Source organism: Petromyzon marinus, chromosome 10 (genome assembly GCF_048934315.1).
Source record: "Petromyzon marinus isolate PM22_M1 ecotype Great Lakes invasive population chromosome 10, UKy_Petmar_22M1.pri1.0, whole genome shotgun sequence".
NCBI lineage: Eukaryota > Metazoa > Chordata > Hyperoartia > Petromyzontiformes > Petromyzontidae > Petromyzon > Petromyzon marinus.
Genome location: NC_133676.1, coordinates 15180547 through 15200383, shown reverse-complemented (window position 1 = coordinate 15200383; position 19837 = coordinate 15180547). Strand labels below are relative to the sequence as shown.

At 42.8% G+C, this 19837-nt stretch overlaps 1 protein-coding gene across 2 annotated transcripts in view; it reads left to right on the top strand.

Annotated features, from left to right (window-relative positions):
* Positions 1 to 19837, top strand: part of LOC116940843 (protein PALS2-like) — a 226327-nt gene that overhangs the window by 23449 nt on the left and 183041 nt on the right. The window lies entirely within an intron of this gene.

Sequence of the window (19837 nt, the reverse complement as noted above, 5' to 3'; positions counted from 1 at the left end):
GCGCCCCTATTTTGTCATTAATCCAGTGCCCCTTGATAAGGTTCGGGGCCCTCTGATCTTCCTTGGTTTGCTAATCCGTGGTACCACCACTCTTTATAAACAATGTGAACATTTCGAAACTCACTGATTTGAACCATATATTTCATTACCTGCCACGTAAACATCACACTGGGAGCATGGACGGTCAGAAACACACCGAGAAGCCGGACAATTTAACAGTGCACTTTGTTCTTGACCTTGAGGTCTAAACGTTACGTACCCTTGAGAACCTCAAAACAAAAGAGCCCCTTGCTTCGTGGCTGAGAATCCGAAGATAATTTCAAATCGCGTTCTCGTGGGAAGGATCCTATTGACTCACATTTAAAAATGGAATGTGATAGCAGTAATTAAAGTTTACATTAGCTCTACCATTAGAACTACTCCATTGTGCTCGTTTAAAATTGATCAGAATGCTTGAAATGTCCGTGATTTTTTTTGTATGTAATAATGTCAACGTGTTTTCCTGCTCCAACAAGCATGGGAATCATTCATTTACTCTCCACAGCCCCGAGCCAGTAATGGTATTTCCACATTAGCGTAGCAGGGTGAAGGAAATTTGAATGGACAAATAATATTTTTTCTGTACGTTGTCACTGTTGTGCAGTCCACCTCTCCTCCATCATTTATTTATTTGTTTTATATCCGGCCACATGTTATTTGGCTCATTGTCTGACATTTCACTCCACGTGCTGGAAGCTTCTTCAGGAACTGAATTGAGCATCTCACTCTCTACGTCTGTTATAATTGGAGAAGGGGAAACTGCTAAATTCAACCCAAGGGCACGTCGGAGAGGTATGCAATAACTACCCTCGATAACCCACAAGCGATACTCATTTCTATATTTTCTGGGTGGGTGCAGGGCACTATTGATTGCTAATCAGTAGCAAAACTTGCACACGTTTATAATCCGAAAGAACCAAAGAATATTATCTGATTATGTTTTCTTCCGCGATCGGGTAACATTAAGCTACATCAATCTTTAAACCACTTAACCAACGTGCAAGTTTGGGAGGTCATATAATGTATCCCTATAATCAGCCAACTGACTGCTCAGAATCACTGAAAGGCATCAATCTATCCATCTACCCAATTCATTGACTCAACCGCTGAGTCAGCAAGGAGGCCTACATGACGTCTAGTGAATAAAGCAAATGCTAACTCAATATCCAACTCCCGAAAGCCAGTCTCAAGAAAATTACTGAAATATAATTCATATCCATCACCTGTCACCTCGTGGATGGACAAAAAGTGACAGCACAAACACAAACTGACTCCTCCGCTATGTTTAGGGAATGCGTCGTAAATCCGGCCGTTGTAATCCTCGGATGCTGCAACGCTCCGCATTATACAGCCGTTCCCAGCTGTGTCTTAACAAAAAAAAAAACATCGCCCAGGAAATTGAGGAATTTCAGGTCACGACACAAGAGTACGGAGCGCAGCTGTGGACTTATAAAATATCAGCGTCGCTGAGCATTATCACCGATGCAGGAATAAACCTGACCTTTGCAGACACTTGAGTCCTTGCGCATTAACAGCACTTTACAAGCAACACAATGCTCACAATTAGAACGGAATTGATCAATAAGGAGTAACACTGTCATGGGAATGTCTTGCAGTGGTTATAAAAATGCCAATGAACGCTGTCTGAATTTTAAGTACGTCAAGACTTGAGCGATATAATTTGTGGCTTTTTACGACAGAATTTGGTACATATCCATGATACACATTTAATTGCACACAGACAGGTACACACAATCAACAGATATCCCACATTTAGCCTTGAATACAATGGAGAAAATTATGAACAGGGAATTAAGCTCGTCTCCTCAATCACGTGTGCTAGCCGGCCCTGCTCAGGCCCCCAGGACAGCCTTGCAGGGCTGATCTGGCATAAAGCGGGACTCCATAAGAGAACCGTGTGGCTCTTTTTAAAAATCAGAATTTTCATTTATCCTGGATAAATCCGATGAGCTGTGAAGCCCTTTTTCACAGATGTCCAGGAGATGTCCATACGCAAGCCACAAACATGCACGCAGGCCACTCTCGGTACCAGTCAGGATATGATGGAAGTCAGAAGAATGCCCACTGGTGTACTACACTTAGTTCCATCGTCACGGGCTGGGTTTTTTGCGATAAAATACTAACTGAGAAATGTTTAATAATGATAATTAATTTTTGCTTGGGATAGCCTTACATAAACCCAAGCCTTTGCTAAAGTTGTTAAAGATGTCTTATTTTAATGTCCAGCTGTACAAGATGGGGCTGGTGGGTCAGGGGCAGAGTGGTTACAAAACCTACGTAAAGCCACGGTTCGCAGATAAGATCCAATCTGCGCTGAAACAGCCCAGAGCCACTCGTGAGCTCGGGAGCCCTCTTGCCAGCATAAAAGCTGAGTGAGTGCAATGATACCCACTGGGCACCTTATGAGAATAGCCAGGAATCAAACACCAGATGGATGTCACCGTAGAGTAACGTGCTACTCACTTGCCCACTGCCCACTTATGCACACGTAACAAAAAAAACACATGTATATGCTCATGCAGCAGGTGTTGTTAGCAAGTACTGTACCTATGAAGGTTTTTTTTTTTAAATTACAGAACGTGATGGGACGATGTGGAAAGCAAGGTGCCCTGACCACACACACAGGCACACGTGTCTACGCATTTGTACACTGATGTGCACGCCGCGGGTGTGTTTATAATGTATGCGTGTGTGTGTGTGTACATTCATGTATGTACGTATATACCGGCAATATGCATAAGGTATGTGCATTAAATGTGTAATTGAAGTCGTTTTATTTGACTTAAACAGCAAATGGGATGCACGGGTGAGCGCGCCGCATGTAAAAACGAATGCAAAAAATGTTCTCAAACACTCCCCCCCCCCCCCAGTGCATCGCACGTGGCATGTTATATCCTCGAGCAGAGTGAACAATGTGTTGTTTTAACAAAAAAAGTAAAAACCATTAGCATGTTTTCTTCATTTTCACCCTGCTAACTGTGAGAAAGCAAGAGCTGCTCCCTCTCCGGGATGGCAGGGCTAACAGCGCGATGATGAAGCTTTGCTGCGGCAGACACAAGAAGTCTAACCCCCCCCCCCCAGCCAACGGGGCCGCATTAATGCCACTTTATAAGCCTGCATTGTGCCTGCAGGAAGTTGAAGTCACCGTGTGTGCGTGTATGGTTTACCACTCACGGTCAACACCAGTCACGATTATCTGAACCAGTCCTGGGCCTGCCCTAGGTCGACTCGGCCTCAAATGAGTACCTGGTCCAGTGGGTAAACATCGCCGCTGGGGAGACAAAGGCGGTCTGGCGTGGTGCTGGCCACCCACCCCCTCGTGTGCCATGGTGCCGGCCTTCACAGGTGCTCGCTAACAGCACTTGCCCCAACAGCCTGTTAAGGCTATACGGGGGATCTTTGTATTTGTCATTTGGATTCAAAGCAACCTCTGTTAATTCATATCCTGTGATATGGCCAAGTTGTGTTTCTAAAGACTGGCCTCTTGTAGGTTGTAAGCTGCATAGCACTACCTGGCATAAAACTGAGGGCCAATTACATGTTCGGGGTGTGTGAGCTATTAATATAAAGATATATGATAACTAATGAATCCTACTTTGCTCCACTATTAATTATCCATGAACAACATACACCTGATGTGAGAAGCAGCGCTACATAGCTTACAACATACGAGAGACCAGTGATGGGAAGTCTGCGTTACTTTGGCATAAGCATTGCTTATTTTCACCACTCAATATTCTCAAGAACACTGCTAAGGCTGGCTTTGAGAAGGCATTATTGGTATAAGGCACTGCCACTAGAGTACAAGGTACACCTATCCACAATAATCCTATAACATTGCCTCATGTATCCCTATAATTATACGGGGACAAAATAGGTATCACCAGAACAAAATAAGGTGAGATGGATGTGGTGTATAAACATTAATCCTGGAGCAGCATTCTGGGCTGTGACGGTTGAAATTAAGTAGTGGGCATAGGACAGAAAACCCCACTCTGGACTTTCCACAAAATGGTACCTATTTTAATACACTGGAGGGGTGATTGGCTGATTTGACGTTCAGCTGAGACCTACATTATTGACTGCGATTCTCAGTGGAGTGCTCTATCACAGTGCCACCTGGATATTTTGTTCATTGCATTGTTTATGATGTTTCATGGAAAATGTACTCTATTGCTTAGCAAATATAAGAAAGTACACTTTAAAACACGAAAGATAACCAGTTTCTGTTTATGCCCACACAAACTACAACACACGGGCATAAACTATACTATAGTTGCATAGATTGAGCTGTGAATGTTGGCTATCATACAGCAGCAGGTATACTGATCAATGATACACTTTCTATCATCGTCATGGAACTAGTGCACAGTACTGTGCGATGTAAAGACGTTTATTTTAGTACAGCGGGCTCTGGTTAAACACAGTTTTTTATAAATTAAACATGCGAACATCATAATGATCGGGGGAAGGCAAAAGGCCAATTGTGATATAAGCACCCTTCAGGTATAAGCACAGTTGGATGATCTCCTAAGAGGTGTGCTTAGAGAACGACCAGCTTCTGCGGTAGCGGCATTGTGCCGCACACGTTACGGCGTTAAGCTGAGTTTAGAAGTGCGTAGGGGTGGCATCGTGGCCGGATAGGCAATGTGTACAAACAGGGGTTGGCTGCATTCCACAATTTGGTAAAGTGACGCGTCAAAGTTTGCTCTCTCTCTCTCTCTTTCAAGTTGCATTGTTACAAATAGACCGGAGCAGTCAGATTATAATCAGTTGCGAAGCGCAATTCACTTTGGCAGACGGGGAACGTCAACAGCGATCATGCCACACACACAAACATACTGCTTTGTTGGTTTAACACATAGGCTTTCGCGACCAATATCATCCATAATAGAGGTTTTTGGGTTAGTTCGCGTAAATATATAAATGTGTCGTTAAAACCCGCCACCACCCGACACAGCTAACTAGTAAGGGTTGTCACGTAAACAGAACGTGCCAATTCGTCACTAGTTCAAGCCACGACATTTACAATGGGAATACGATGTTTCTCCAGTAATTGCAACTAGATTCATCAGGCGACAGCCAGATTTGTGGAGAAGACTTACTGTTTCGTTCCTTATATAGAGGCGCAGATGTGGTGACCACACTTCTGCGCTCTTGCATAATGTGGGGGGGGGGGGGATTACTGAGTCAACGTACATTATGTGCATTACGCGAGCCCTTTGAACGTGTCCTTCTTGTCTATTGTGTTTATTAAAATAGCCCTTTGTAGGCATGCATTTAAATAATGTGTTATTTGATTATTATCTTCCACGCAGCACGAAGACGGCAGCGATCCGAACGGTTACAATTATTTTGATTTCTTTCAATTTCGATAGATCCTCTAATTAGTCTTGGCTAGTAGGAGCTAGTTTTGCACAAAACTTCAACATTATCAAAATCAATTGAGTGTCCTTGTTGGCACGCGTGTTCTGCTACTGCTGACAGTTGTATTTGGGATAATTTAATATTTCACTGATGTTCTTTTAGTCTCGTGCTGATCATTCATCCTGTTGGTCCAACATAACATTTTGCCCAACATAACGTTGTACTCAGATTATAAATGTCGTGGCTTGGCTCTCCAACACACCGGTGTGCTGTACTCGTGATGAATTGCCACGTTCTGTTTACGTGACAACCCTTACTAGTTGGCTGTGTCGGGTGGTGGTGGATTTTAAGGACACGTTTATATATTTACGCGATCTCACCCAAAAACCTCTATTATGGAAACTCCGTTTTGTAATCTCCAACACCACCTTGGCTTGTTATGTTTGATTTCACCATGCAATTTGTGAAATTGGTCATTTCTTCAGCAAAGTGTTTGCACCACTTTTCGACTGGCTATGCTGTTTGAGTCATCGGCTTGAGCTCAATGTGCTCCCAAGCAGACAACATTCACTCTGTCCACGTCTGTGCGGTACTAACTCGAGAAGTGCATTGAGCTAGAAGAAGAGACTCTGACGAAATACCTGCAGCTGTTGCTTCAGCACGGTGGCGTGCAAACACGGCAGTTTGTCTGGCTACCAAAACTTGACGAGCCATTTTACTGGTAGGAACCTCCTGGTTATACCACCAGCCCATAGGGGATTATTGTGTCCGTCCGTCTGTCGTGCATCCAAAAATGGGAGGGGTGGGGCTGGGTGGAGAGGGGAGGGTGGGGAGGGGCTGGGTGGGGAGGGAGGGGCTGGGTGGGGAGGGGAGGGTGGGGAGGGGCTGGGTGGGGAGGGAGGGGCTGGGTGGGGAGGGTGGGGAGGGGGTGGGTGGGGAGGGGAGGGTGGGGAGGGGCTGGGTGGGGAGGGTGGGGCTGGGTGGGGGGTGGGAGGGGTGGGGCTGGGTGGGGAGGGGCTGGTTACCCCGTGGTGCCCTTATAAAACTCAACGTTTAACCTACTCACACCGCCTTGTGCCCGCCCTCACAGTCGGGCATATTTGTGGAATACAACACGCTGCCGTTGACCCTGGCCATTGACCGAGCAACCCAACGTCCTCTGGCCAACATGACCGGATGCATTTATCTCACTGTGCGTATGACTTGGCACACGCTAGTGTGTGTCTCAGAGGAACCTTTGCCTCTTACGCATGCTTATGATATGAGTCGACCCACATTGAACATTTATTTTAACAATTACTAAAGAGTGGATTTAAACGTTCTTAATTTAAGCACGGGATTCTATATCTCTCTTACAAAGTAAGACAATTGGTAATTGTAGTTTTTTCGAGTGAAATATTACTGCCGTAATCATTTCCCAGAGGTGTATTTTTTTAAATATATTACACACCTGTGTTGAATGCAGAACTGCAGCATACCTTGCAAAGCAAAGCCATCGAGTCTCCACTCTCAAATGAGCATGGTGACATTGCTCATCTCTGTTCAGAGTCTTGATGCATTTGTGGAAATTCAACATCGCTCACGGCAAAGGGCAATAAGTATATCGGGCAATCACTGTTGACTTACCACAGTGGCACCATCCATTATATTGAGCCCCGGTGGGATGGTGAGCACAGGTCTTCCTAAAGGTTCTGATTTAAAAGAAGAAAATACATCTCAACGGGTGCCCATATTAATTTATAATCAATTGCCTTGATGTGAATCTTTGCCATGTCAGTTGCACACTTGACATGTCCTTAATGATGCCGTCTCACCGTGAATTGCACGTGGCATTGCGACCATTCAGGATAGGATCCTGCCTAAATGTGCACATTATTATCTACGTAAAACAATATCCAATGGTTCTTTGTTTGGCTTTAGTTATGGGATATTTAAACTTAATTATGTAATCGTTCAACGTTGTAGTGCATTAAAGTTTTATCAGGATTTGTACACCGCTTGATGCTGCAGCCATCATGAGTTAAAATGCGTGCACACAATAGAATCATTATAAATTGTTAGTTGCATAATACTACTGAAAGCAGAGAAGTCTAATGCTAAATATATTATACGTAAAAAGCCATTCCCTGATAAACTGGTGTGCGCTTTCTAATTAAAATAAGTACATTTCATGTAACCCTAACCCTAAAGCAATTCAAAGTCAAATTCCCAGTTAATCGCTATAACATCTAATTATACTATATTCTTGGTTCTTTCGGTAAAGTCACGTAGAAGGGAAACAATAAAATATTATTTTTTTATTTTTTATTATTTCCCTTCTACGTGACTTTACCGAAAGAACCAAGAATATGAATTCCTGCAGTAACGAAAGCTTTAAATCAAAATCTAATTATACATTATATGCTAAGCCATCCAAAAGTATAATAACAGACCTATGTAATTAAGAGCCAGTGACATGCAACATTTACTTGTTAATGCATTTTCAAATGTTAGTTTATGAGTTTGCAGTAAGGGTTCGACATATAACTCGTAGTGGCCAGCGAATGATAAGAACTAATTAATTAAAAATGTCTGCTCAGTAATGACATGGCAATAGCTCTGAAATGTCCAGATAAATGTGCAATTATGTTTGTGTTCAATCTTGATTTGAAGCTTTCGTGACTGCAGGAATCCATACTCTTTGGTTCTTTCGACAAAGTCACGGAGGTAGAAATAAAACAAAATAAATCACGACGTTGTGATAGCAACATGAGCCATCGTCTTCAGGTGAAAATCGCGATAGCCGCGATATCTGCTGCGAGCATCACGATGTCTGCTGCCTTGATGCATCGCGGCTATCGCGATTTTCACCTGAAGACGATGGCTTGTGTTGCTATCGAAACGTCGTGATTTATTTTGTTTTATTTCTACCTACGTGACTTTACCGAAATGACCAAAGAGTATGTGTGTGTTACCTGTAGTTAATGCAAAGGCCCTTAGTTATGTTGGATGCTGCTGTAATATAATAATGGTCGGCACACGAGACTTGCATTCCAGAGGTTGCTGGTACCATCTCTTGGCATGGCAGTTGAAAAAATGGGGCAAGTTTATTTTCAACTTCCTGCCCAGCATTATAATCCACAGTTAGTCTATCAGTCGGTTGTATATGGTGGAGTAAAGTTAATTTCACTCACTCACCCTCACCAAGGCCTGCTTCCAGCACGTCAAGCCCTGCATCGGTGATTCACACACTCACCTACCCACTTACCTTCTCAGTTACTTGCTCACCTACCCAGATACCCACTCACCTACCCGGCTACCCAACCCACTCTCTTTTGGATAGATGTTGATGGAGTAAAGTGTTGGTACTCTCATCTCTGCCAAGACAGCTGGCCAGTGTGGACGAGCAGTGGACATCCTTTTGCCAAAATTGGCATGAGTGAGAAATTGCACGGCTAAACCTTTACCATTACTTTAGCTATTACAAACTCTATCCCAGTGACACATCTCCATAGGCAGCCCTGAGTCAGTCGTGTCAATTCCACATTTCTATAGCAGGGGCCAGTATATCACAAGAGTGCCACTGCTGATGTCCCACAAAAGTGGAACTTATTGCATTCACCGTAGGGAAATAAGTGGACAATTGGAACGTTCAGCCTTACAAACGGTGATCCAACTGCTTTGTCCCATAGCCTTCTGAATATATTAGGCTCTGCTCGCTCCTACAGTTACATCTGCAAGATATTCGGTGGTTCCGTTATGCATCTGTAATTACTTTCGTACTTGCGGTTTGAGGTCAGGCTCGCTTTCCTTGTTTAATTTCCCACATTAAATCGCTTAATCAGGCATTATGCACATTTCCGCTGAAGAGTCCCAGCAGCAGAGACGTGGCTTTTATTTTACATTCATTTGAAAATATTCGCACAATTCTAAGTTGTTTGTTATGGGATAAAACACAGGAAAGTAGTGTCATCCCTCCTGAGTTTTTGAAGTATGTAACTACATTTGTAAGTTGAGTGTTCAGTCTTCTGTATACTGCATTTGAAACCAAAAAATATCCCCGCTAAGACCATGAATTCCCGACTGGATTGCTGAGTTCTTGCACCTCCTATATCTTTGCTTTGCTACTTGTTTATACGCGGGTTAATGTTTGAAAGAGCAAATGCTTTTCAAATTGCAACGTGGCATCAAACAACATGGCGTCATAGTTCTCACCGCTGTGCGTGGGGTGTTTGCGGTTGTGCCATGCGCTCTCCGGCGTTCCGTCCACACTGAAGCTCCCAGCATGCACAGGGAGAGAGACACGCACGCTCCAAATATACAGCAGCAGGCATCAAGGGGCGGGATCGAACCCACGACCTCCTGCATACCAGATTTGACATCTCACCAACGCGGCGCCCCTAAAATTATCGTTTAGTTTATAAGCACAGTTTGAATTCAAAGATTGTCATCACACATCATCAGCCATGATCAATCCTCTGCTAGGTGTAGGCCTTGGCATACCATTGCCATCCTTCGTGGTTTTTGCGATGCAATAATTCATTCAGCACCTTCACTCGAGCTGCTGTTATCGCTCTATCTCTATGGCGGGTGTCCTCACGGACGTGTTTCCTCCTTTGGCTGGCACTTCACAACGATTCTCGTCCATCGGCCGTTGCCTGTGTGCATGTTGAACTTATGACGCACCGTATGGAGCCAACCGTGCTAATTGGAGGTGCGGTGTATGTGCGTATGTTGAACTTTTTTCGAACTGAACGTAGCCAACCATGCTAATCAGAGGTGCGGTGTATCTGTGTATGTTGAACTTTTTTTGCACCGTACATTACCGACCGTGCTAATCGGGAGGTGTCCTGCCCACAGTCCCTTTGCTTTATGATTGAACAGTTCATAGATTTAGCGCAGCTCAAATACAAGCCAAAAATGTATGGCTTGACATTTACTAGTGTGCTGTTACTTATCACAAATGATAAAAACCTGTGTTGTGGGAATATTTAATCAGGAATTTTGCTCATGCTAAAAAAAAACATACTGATGTGCTATTGTGTGTGTATACAGTATATGCACACACGTGCACTGCATGTTCTGCATGTGTTCAGGCAATGTTTCATGTAAGCCTGCGAAGTTCATGTAAAATGCTGTAAACAGTAAATTTAATTTCTGCAGCACTTATTTTTGCACTCGGCGAGGATTTTTTTGGGGCTTTATTTTTATGGCCACTGACATCAATCGATGTCCAATTTTCCGTGAGGAGCCTCTGTGTTTTAACAGTTTGATATATTAATTCACGCTCAGTCAGGCACAAAGTGCTTGGCAAAGCACCCAGCGTACACTAAATATAAATGTACAAACAGTTGCGGAGAATCTCCAGTCGGTAAGTCATGCAAAAGCTACGTTTTGGGATGCAATTTTTGAAAAGCTGCCACTGACATTCAACAGAGATAGCTGCTTAATCACCTCTATTGATATTCACAAGTGGAGCTTTCTCTTACTCGCATCAATAGGATAAATAGATTGTCATAGAACGTAAGTACATTCTCGCTGTGGTGCTTTGCTAGAGTCCTGTATATAAACCGCTTGACAAGCTAGAAAAGCCACAATAAGAAGTGAGATTTGTATTTGGCTTCAATGAAAACCCTCTGAATGCGTGTGAGGAAATGTCATTTTCGAGCAGATTTGTCCCAAACAAAGATGTTTTTGAAAGCTTGTGGGTTTTGCTGGATATGACCAAGTTTCAAAGATTATTATAGGTGAAGAGGCAGATATTGCCATGAGACTCTGGTTCTTTAAAGCTTCTGAACTTTTTAAGTGCAAAACAAACGCGGTTTGTCGCTGCGAACCTCGCTCGTTTTTCGTTAAAAGGAAAACAATTACAAGTTACGTGATCTTGAGTTTTCAATCGGGTAGTGCAATTTGGAAAATGTTTCACGGAAATAAATTGTTGCTACCACAGCTGAATTTTCTCTTGGAGGAGTTTGCAATTACAGCCTTTTGTCACTCAAGGGTCATATTATGAGCCTCCCCTCGGTCGACTCAGCCTCAGTGTTCTTTAAACATCGCCACATGGGAGACAAAGGAGGCCGAGCGTGGTGCTGGCCACCCACCGCCATGTGTACCTTGTCGGCCTTCATAGGTGCTCATTGACAGCACTTGCCCAAACTGTTCTATGCCGATATTATACTCAAAAGTTATTTTAATTAATGCAATAGTTTATTTAAGTTTATTTTAATAGATCTACTGCACTTTCCAGATATATTTTCAGAATAATTTCATGAGATTGTGATGCCAGCTTGTAATGTATTAAAGTGGCATTCAAGCAAAGTCTTAATTTTTAGCAATGGTTTTGGCAGAGCATGTTGCTGAAATAATCATAAAGTAAAAAAAATAATTTCAAGATCGATAGCAACAAGTTTGGTGTCGAATCTCTGCAAAATAAATCTTCACGTGTGCCACTTTTCATCATCATTTTTAACGGTTTCTGAAATTTAACAGCGATATCATCGTACAGATTTTTTTCTGTTTTTATTTTACAACTTCTTTCCTTTCACTTTTGTGTCTCTTTTTGCGTCCGTCTCTCTGATGATGAGGTTCTTTTTGTCGTCGCAATATAGGATGCGGCAGACCTGGTGGGGGCTGTATACAGATCCATAATTCCACCTTGCTGGCAGTAAAAGTGGATCCCTAAGGGCACCAAATGTGAAATGTTTTTGTCGGTATGGCATCTGTCTTCTTTACGAGGCCAGGGACCAAAGCCCGATGCACGTTGCCAAACCAAAAAAAAAATGTGCGGCAGGCAGGGTGTATCAAGCGCCATATCTGAGACTCCGGTAAATATTGCTGAAATAGAAAATGCGTGCGACTCCAGAGGAGAGTTTTACAAGTATCAGGCAAGAAACGCTATTCTGCAGCTCTACGCCGGACGGTGGGAGTATGACAAAGGATCACAGTGGGAAGGGCCCCTAGATTTGAGAGGCATCAAAAAGTCGGCTGCATCGATGCGATGGGCTTAACCGGTATAGAAATCTGCAGCGCAGGCAAAGGAAAATGGAGAGAACCGCAAAGGGTGATTTTTAACAACTCTGAAGGTAAGTACCAACAAAAGTGTGTAAACCACCATATTGGTTCATGGGTCAAACCCGTGGGTGCTACCGTTATATATTTTTTTTATAAAATAGATAAATAATTGGCTTTGTTGCAGAAGGCATTCATCAATCCTGAGTTAAACCACATCAGTTCAGCCGTCCTCAGATTAGGAGCAGGGCCAGATTAGAGGGAAGTGGTGAAAAACACCAAATTTGATTTTTTCTTTTCCACTTCTCAATACTCCGGAGGGGATCATGAATTTTTATTTTTTTACATTTTCTACAAATAATAGTCAAACTGTTTATTCGTATTAGAATTTTGACCCGATCAATTTAAACAATGTGGCCTTTATGAATGTATGTTTTATTAGGTTACTCCAATTTTCCACATTCTATTATCAATTAATCCTCCTGCATCGCGCTCACACGTGTAAGAGTGGGGAGTGGTGGCTGCGCTACAAACCCGCGATCCGAGTTCGATTCCTGCTCATGGCTAACACCAGTGCCGATTATCTCAACCGGTCCTGGGCCTCCCCTAGGTAGACTCGGCCTCAAATGAGTACCTGGTGGGGTGCATAAAAAACATCGTCACCAGAGAGAAAAAGGCGGCCGGACATGGTGCTGGCCACCCACTCCCTCGTGTGCAATTCCGGCCTTCAGAGGCGCCCGCTAACAGCACTTGCCCCAACAGTCTGTTCAGGCTATACGGGGTTTTTTTGTTTTTGTAAGGGTGGAGGGGATAGCAATGGGGAGCATTCAGGGGGCAAAAGGCACCAACATCTGTTTCCCACGATGGGGCTCAGGATAAATTCTGCCCATTGCTATTGGTGTTGCCATTCAATTGTCTGCCTGAAACTTCTAAGACGCTAATTGACAACACGGGGAATTCAAATCATTTCTGTAAGGATGCAGAGTTCAAGACTGGGCTGTAAAACGGCGGATGGATCTTGGCACAAACACAAAAGAAAATGATCTCCTGCAAGTGTCTACTCGGGGCTTGTTTCAAGCCGTGATGCCACCTATGCCCCCTTTTTTGTTTTCACTGTCATAATCACAAATATATTAATTCTCTATACTTTTCCTATCATTAGAGCAGCAAGCGTATTGTTTCGGAACAAATGTATTCTCACAAAAGGTGTTTCTTCTGCATTCTGTTCATTACCCTTATCCATGACCTTTGAATATATAAATGTATAATATCACCCACTGTCAGTATGCGTGATTACCTTCCTTTTCTGTATTCTTTCTTCAAAGAAAAACTCTATATTCAGATATATGATAATAGGGTTTCCCCTTTTTTTCTGGCAACAAAACAGGTGTTAAGATATTCTTAGTTTTTTCGGTAAAGTCACGTTGAAGAGAAACAACAAAATAATAAAATATATATATAAACCTGTTTTACCTGAAGATGACCGTTTGAGTTATGGTCGAAACGTCGTGAGAATTTTTTATTGTTTTATATATATTTTATTATTTTGTTGTTTCTCTTCAACGTGACTTTACCGAAAAAACTAAGAATATGAATTACTGCAGTCACGAAAGCTTTAAATCAAAATTTAGGTGTTAAGATATTAAAACACCAACCTGAAACCTTTTTCAAATAATCATGTCTGCAATAACCACAATGCTTGTGATCAGAATGCAAACAAAAACATATTTTTGTAATATATGCATTGTCCTTGAAACTGATTGGTCCACACCAGAGACAGCTTTCTTTTGAGCCTCGTCTCAAACGGTGTTAGACCAGAGGACGCCAAAGGGGGTACAGCTCAAAGAAAATGCACTATCAGAGTAATGACAGCTCGAGTTAAGCATCTACATCATGGGATCTCCTTTGCCAGTACAAAAATAAATAAATGTTTTGTTGCCAGAAAAAAAGGGAAAAACCTATTATCATATTTTGGTACTGGAAAAGGAGGTCACATGATGATTCAGATATACAGTGAGGGAAAAAAGTATTTGATCCCCTGCTGATTTTGTACGTTTGCCCACTGACAAAGAAATTATCAGTCTATAAATTTATTGGTAGGTTTATTTGAACAGTGAGAGACAGAATAACAAGAAAATCCAGAAAAACGCATGTCAAAAATGTTATAAATTGATTTGCATTTTAATGAGGGAAATAAGTATTTGACCCCTCTGCAAAACATGACTTAGTACTTGGTGGCAAAACCCTTGTTGGCAATCACAGAGGTCAGACGTTTCTTGTAGTTGGCCACCAGGTTTGCACACATCTCAGGAGGGATTTTGTACCACTCCTCTTTGCAGATCTTCTCCAAGTCATTAAGGTTTCGAGGCTGACGTTTGGCAACTCGAACCTTCAGCTCCCTCCACAGATTTTCTATGGGATTAAGGTCTGGAGACTGGCTAGGCCACTCCAGGACCTTAATGTGCTTCTTCTTGAGCCACTCCTTTGTTGCCTTGGCCGTGTGTTTTTGGTCATTGTCATGCTGGAATACCCATCCACGACCCATTTTCAATGCCCTGGCTGAGGGAAGGAGGTTCTCACCCAAAATTTAACGGTACATGGCACCGTCCATCGTCCCTTTGATGCGGTGAAGTTGTCCTGTCCCCTTAGCAGAAAAACACCCCCAAAGCATAATGTTTCCACCTCCATGTTTGACTGTGGGGATGGTGTTCTTGGGGTCATAGGCAGCATTCCTCCTCCTCCAAACACGGCGAGTTGAGTTGATGCCAAAGAGCTCCATTTTGGCCTCATCTGACCACAACACTTTCACCCAGATGTCCTCTGAATCATTCAGATGTTCATTGGCAAACTTCAGACGGGCATGTATATGTGCTTTCTTGAGCAGGGGGACCTTGCGGGCACTGCAGAATTTCAGTCCTTCACGGCGTAGTGTTACCAATTGTTTTCTTGGTGACTATGGTCCCAGCTGCCTTGATATCATTGACAAGATCCTCCCGTGTAGTTCTGGGCTGATTCCTCACCGTTCTCATGATCATTGCAACTCCACGAGGTAATATCTTGCATGGAGCCCCAGGCCGAGGGAGATTGACAGTTATTTTGTGTTTCTTCCATTTGCGAATAATCGCACCAACTGTTGTCACCTTCTCACCAAGCTGCTTGGCAATGGTCTTGTAGCCCATTCCAGCCTTGTGTAGGTCTACAATCTTGTCCCTGACATCCTTGGAGAGCTCTTTGGTCTTGGCCATGGTGGAGAGTTTGGAATCTGATTGATTGCTTCTGTGGACAGGTGTCTTTTATACAGGTAACAAGCTGAGATTAGGAGCACACCCTTTAAGAGTGTGCTCCTAATCTCAGCTCGTTACCTGTATAAAAGACATCTGGGAGCCAGACATCTTTCTGATTGAGAGGGGGTCAAATACTTATTTCCCTCATTAAAATGCAAATCAATTTATAACATTTTTGACATGCGTTTTTCTGGATTTTCTTGTTGTTATTCTGTCTCTCACTGCTCAAATAAACCTACCATTAAAATTATAGACTGATCATTTTTTTGTCAGTGGGCAAACGTACAAAATCAGCAGGGGATCAAATACTTTTTTCCCTCACTGTATATTAAAGACAATTTTCATGTAAGTCTTGAGAATGGTAATCTTAATATCATAGTTCAGCATAATACAATTTACTCACGAACACATGGATATTTTATGTTATAATACAGAAATCTCATGCTAGCGAGATCTCCATAGCCTCTCACGACATTCATGGGCTGCAAATCCACCTCCTCATTCCTCATAGTGCCAAGTGGAAACCAGGAAACCCACTCTGAGTTGGGGTAACCAACCCCCAGGAGGGGTAGGTCAGTTACTCTGATAATGTCCACAGAACTGGACACCAGCGGTACCATTATCAGTGTTGGCAGAAGAGGCATCCTGTGGTCAATGGTGCTACCCAGTATACTAGGAGTAAGATAGCAAACTAGTACTCAGGTCAACTGAGGAATGACTAGCACGGTTGGCTACATATGGTGCGAAAGAAGTTCAACATTCCTACGTACATACTCTACTGCAGGGCGACCAAAACGGCTTGTAATAATCGCAGTTTCGTGCTGCGTTGGGATGAGGTCTTAATTGCCCTGAGGGTATTGCAGTAGATGCACAACAACGAATGGCATCTCAAAAAAAGTACGAGAAACCACAAAAGTAAAATTAGATCGAGGAATTGCACTCGCATCCCTGTTGCATTCCACTGAAACGTCACACAAGCTTCGCATGCGCCATGTCGGGAAACGTCATCTCCAGAAATCACACCAATGCTCCAGGAAAGGCCAAGTGCCAAACGGGGAGGTAAATTCAGTCGTATGGCTGTGCCAGGTGCTGAAGCTTTCCGTGCGGCCACGAAGCTGAGATGGGCTGGACACGTCCGAATGGACGAAGCACAATCGCGCAATTGAAGCGCAGATCTTTCGAGGGAAATGCCATCGCGGAAATGCAGTTTAAGGGTGTGCTCGAGTATCATCTGAAAGCCATCGGCACTGCTGTGGACAAACGGGAGGCCCTACTCCAGCTCGTGATCGCTCACAGCGGAGAAGCGCAACCCGCCCCAGACATGGCGCAAACGGAAGGGGAGATGATGGTGAAGAGATGATGGTGAAGAGATGATGGTGAAGAGATATACGGAATCCAGGAGGAGTGACGTCACACGGAGCCTGCTCATGGCGATTTTGCCTTCCTGCCGTGAGATCCGCAGAAGCGGTTTTCTTCACCGATTTTGCGCCCTCCTCCCACCGGCATGCCAAGAATGGGACGAATCTTCACGAATGCCATCGGCAATGTCACCAACGGCCAATCACAACCATTCACCGGATTACAAAACGGATCAGATGATTACATTCTATGCTTTGGGTAACATGATTCTGACGCAATGCTCTACCGCACTTTATCAGTATTAAGAATTGAAAACAGAAGACATATATACGTGTGTGCATTTGAATATTCGGTGGAGTATTGTATTGAGTTTCTGTAAATTATTTAGTAGTTCATGAGTAGTGTTTCTGTTATGTGGCAGAGGCTAGGATATAGCATTCAAAATCAGGGCCACATGTAATCCTATTATGCCAAAGTAAACTATTGTTGCTCAATTAATTTTACATATTTAATTTTATGATAAAATATTAATGAAATGACACAGTCAATAATTAAAAAGAGCAAAACATTCCTGATTACATTTTTAAAAAGTAATTCACAGCGTGAAATTGATATGGCACCATGATGTTTGTAATTTTTAATCATCAGTTGTATAACCGACAGCTTTCAAGTGAAAGATCAACATTATAGATTGTCATAACTAGAAGATTCATGTTAGGCTCATGTTGAGTGAACTGCAGTTATGTAACTTTTAAGTTTTATATATACTTTAAAATGTTTAAACGAAAGAACAGTGAAGCTCAAAACGAAAGCAACGAAAATTTGAATTATAGTGACAAAGTAAAGGGAAACTGATAGCTCTATAACAATTATATCGTGACTTTCTATATCATATGTAATATTAAAAAAACATAATGGTAACCCAACTCCCAAGCCACAAAAATGTAACTGGCCAGTGATTAACTCCTTGGAATTACCTTCAGAGACATAAAGAGGGCACATGGATTAGAGATGATATGCTGGTTATTGGCATCATCCAATCTATACAGGAATGTCGAGTGGGCTGGGGCTGGCTAGAAGGGATGACGGACGATGGTCAAGAATAATAATAGAGCGCCAGCTGAGGAATGGAACACATTCAAGACGGTGATCACTAACGAAATGGAACTGTGCAGATCAGTGTACGTGCCTGGGTGGATTGTTGCATCACAGCATCATGGGAGGTGGTGGCAGCTTGGGAAGTCTTCATCCAACAGTGCATTGATCATGGCTGATGCTGATAATGATTGTATCTCCAGGGTGGATTCAATGAGTACCACTTTGTGGAGAGTCAACATTGGTTGTCGTTTGTAAACACTGCCCCCCTGTCATGGTTATTGGGAGTTTCACGAAGATGAATACTGCCCCATTGTTAGTTGGAGCGGGGAGTCACTGTATAACCTTCCTCTGTGTGTGCACGTGTTGCAATTGTGTGTTGGATCGGCACGATTGACCCTTAAGGTATGCACCGGGGGCGCAGTGCCGGCACTGTTGTTGATACTTCCATTTTTTTGGTCGTGTGTGCACGAATGTCAGAATAAAGGATAGCATTTGCATGCATGATTCTGTCTGGATTTTATTTAGTTTAATGTGGTCAGATCGTGATTATTAAGGTCCATTAACATTCTTTCCATGTAAATGTAGGAGCCATGGAAATAATATATTCAATGAGACATTTCAACTGAAAATGGTCGACCTCGTACATTTCGTGATATATGTGTATAATGATTTTATGAACAAAAATAGATAATTTGTTGAATGTACACAACTGGAAGACACATCAAAGCGTGTATACCTCGGGCAACCTAAATTGTAAAATAAAGAGTAGGTTGCAGTGCTTTTCAGAATCAGAAGAATCCGAATATGTATTTATACTGGAGGAATCCGAATATGTATACATTTATTTTTCACAGATGTCCAGTCGGGGCACGGGGTAAGAACGTTACAACAACAACAACAAACAACACAAAAACACAATGGGAGTGCAAAGTGCAAGAAAGATAAAAAAAATCACCCAAATACAAACACTAAACCATCCCCAATCCTCTCAGGCAAAGCCCACTGAGGTATCAACTCATAATTCATTCCTGCGCCCAAAGAATAATAACAATAATAATTTTGAATGCAGTCCATGTTGCTTGTCATGACATGGGTTAGAAACATGACGACCGACAAATACAATGGAACAAAAGCTGAAGAGTGCGCGCGCCGACGGGTGGAGCGAGCAGCAATTGCCCGGGGAGAGGCACACGGATCAGATAACAAATTCAAATGTGAGACAACACGTGGACTTTACGAAGAGGGCATGGCCAAAACGCTCACTCGAATGTATGAAAGGCTGACGATCGCGAATGACAATGTAGTGGCAGCCAAATAATGGTGCATATTTATATTTGCAGATAAATCCATACAAATTATAGATTGTCCTGCCACTTTTGGGTCAGTTTTCTTATCCATAAGAAGTCATGGGTGACAGGAATAATTCACAGGTAATAAGTTTTTATTTACATGGCCGTAGATTATCGGAAATGTGAGTAATAGGCCCATGGGTGAGACGTTTTTCACTGTCAATATGTATGTACAATGTTCTAACTTGGTGGCACTGTGGTTATAGCAAATAGCTCACACTTTGAAGGTTCCTACTGTGTAGGTTTTCACAGCTGCGCTGTATATCTCTCAGATTTGTTTTCGGATTTTCACCGCGTGATGTTCGGAAGCTTCTTTCGGGACGTGATACCGGA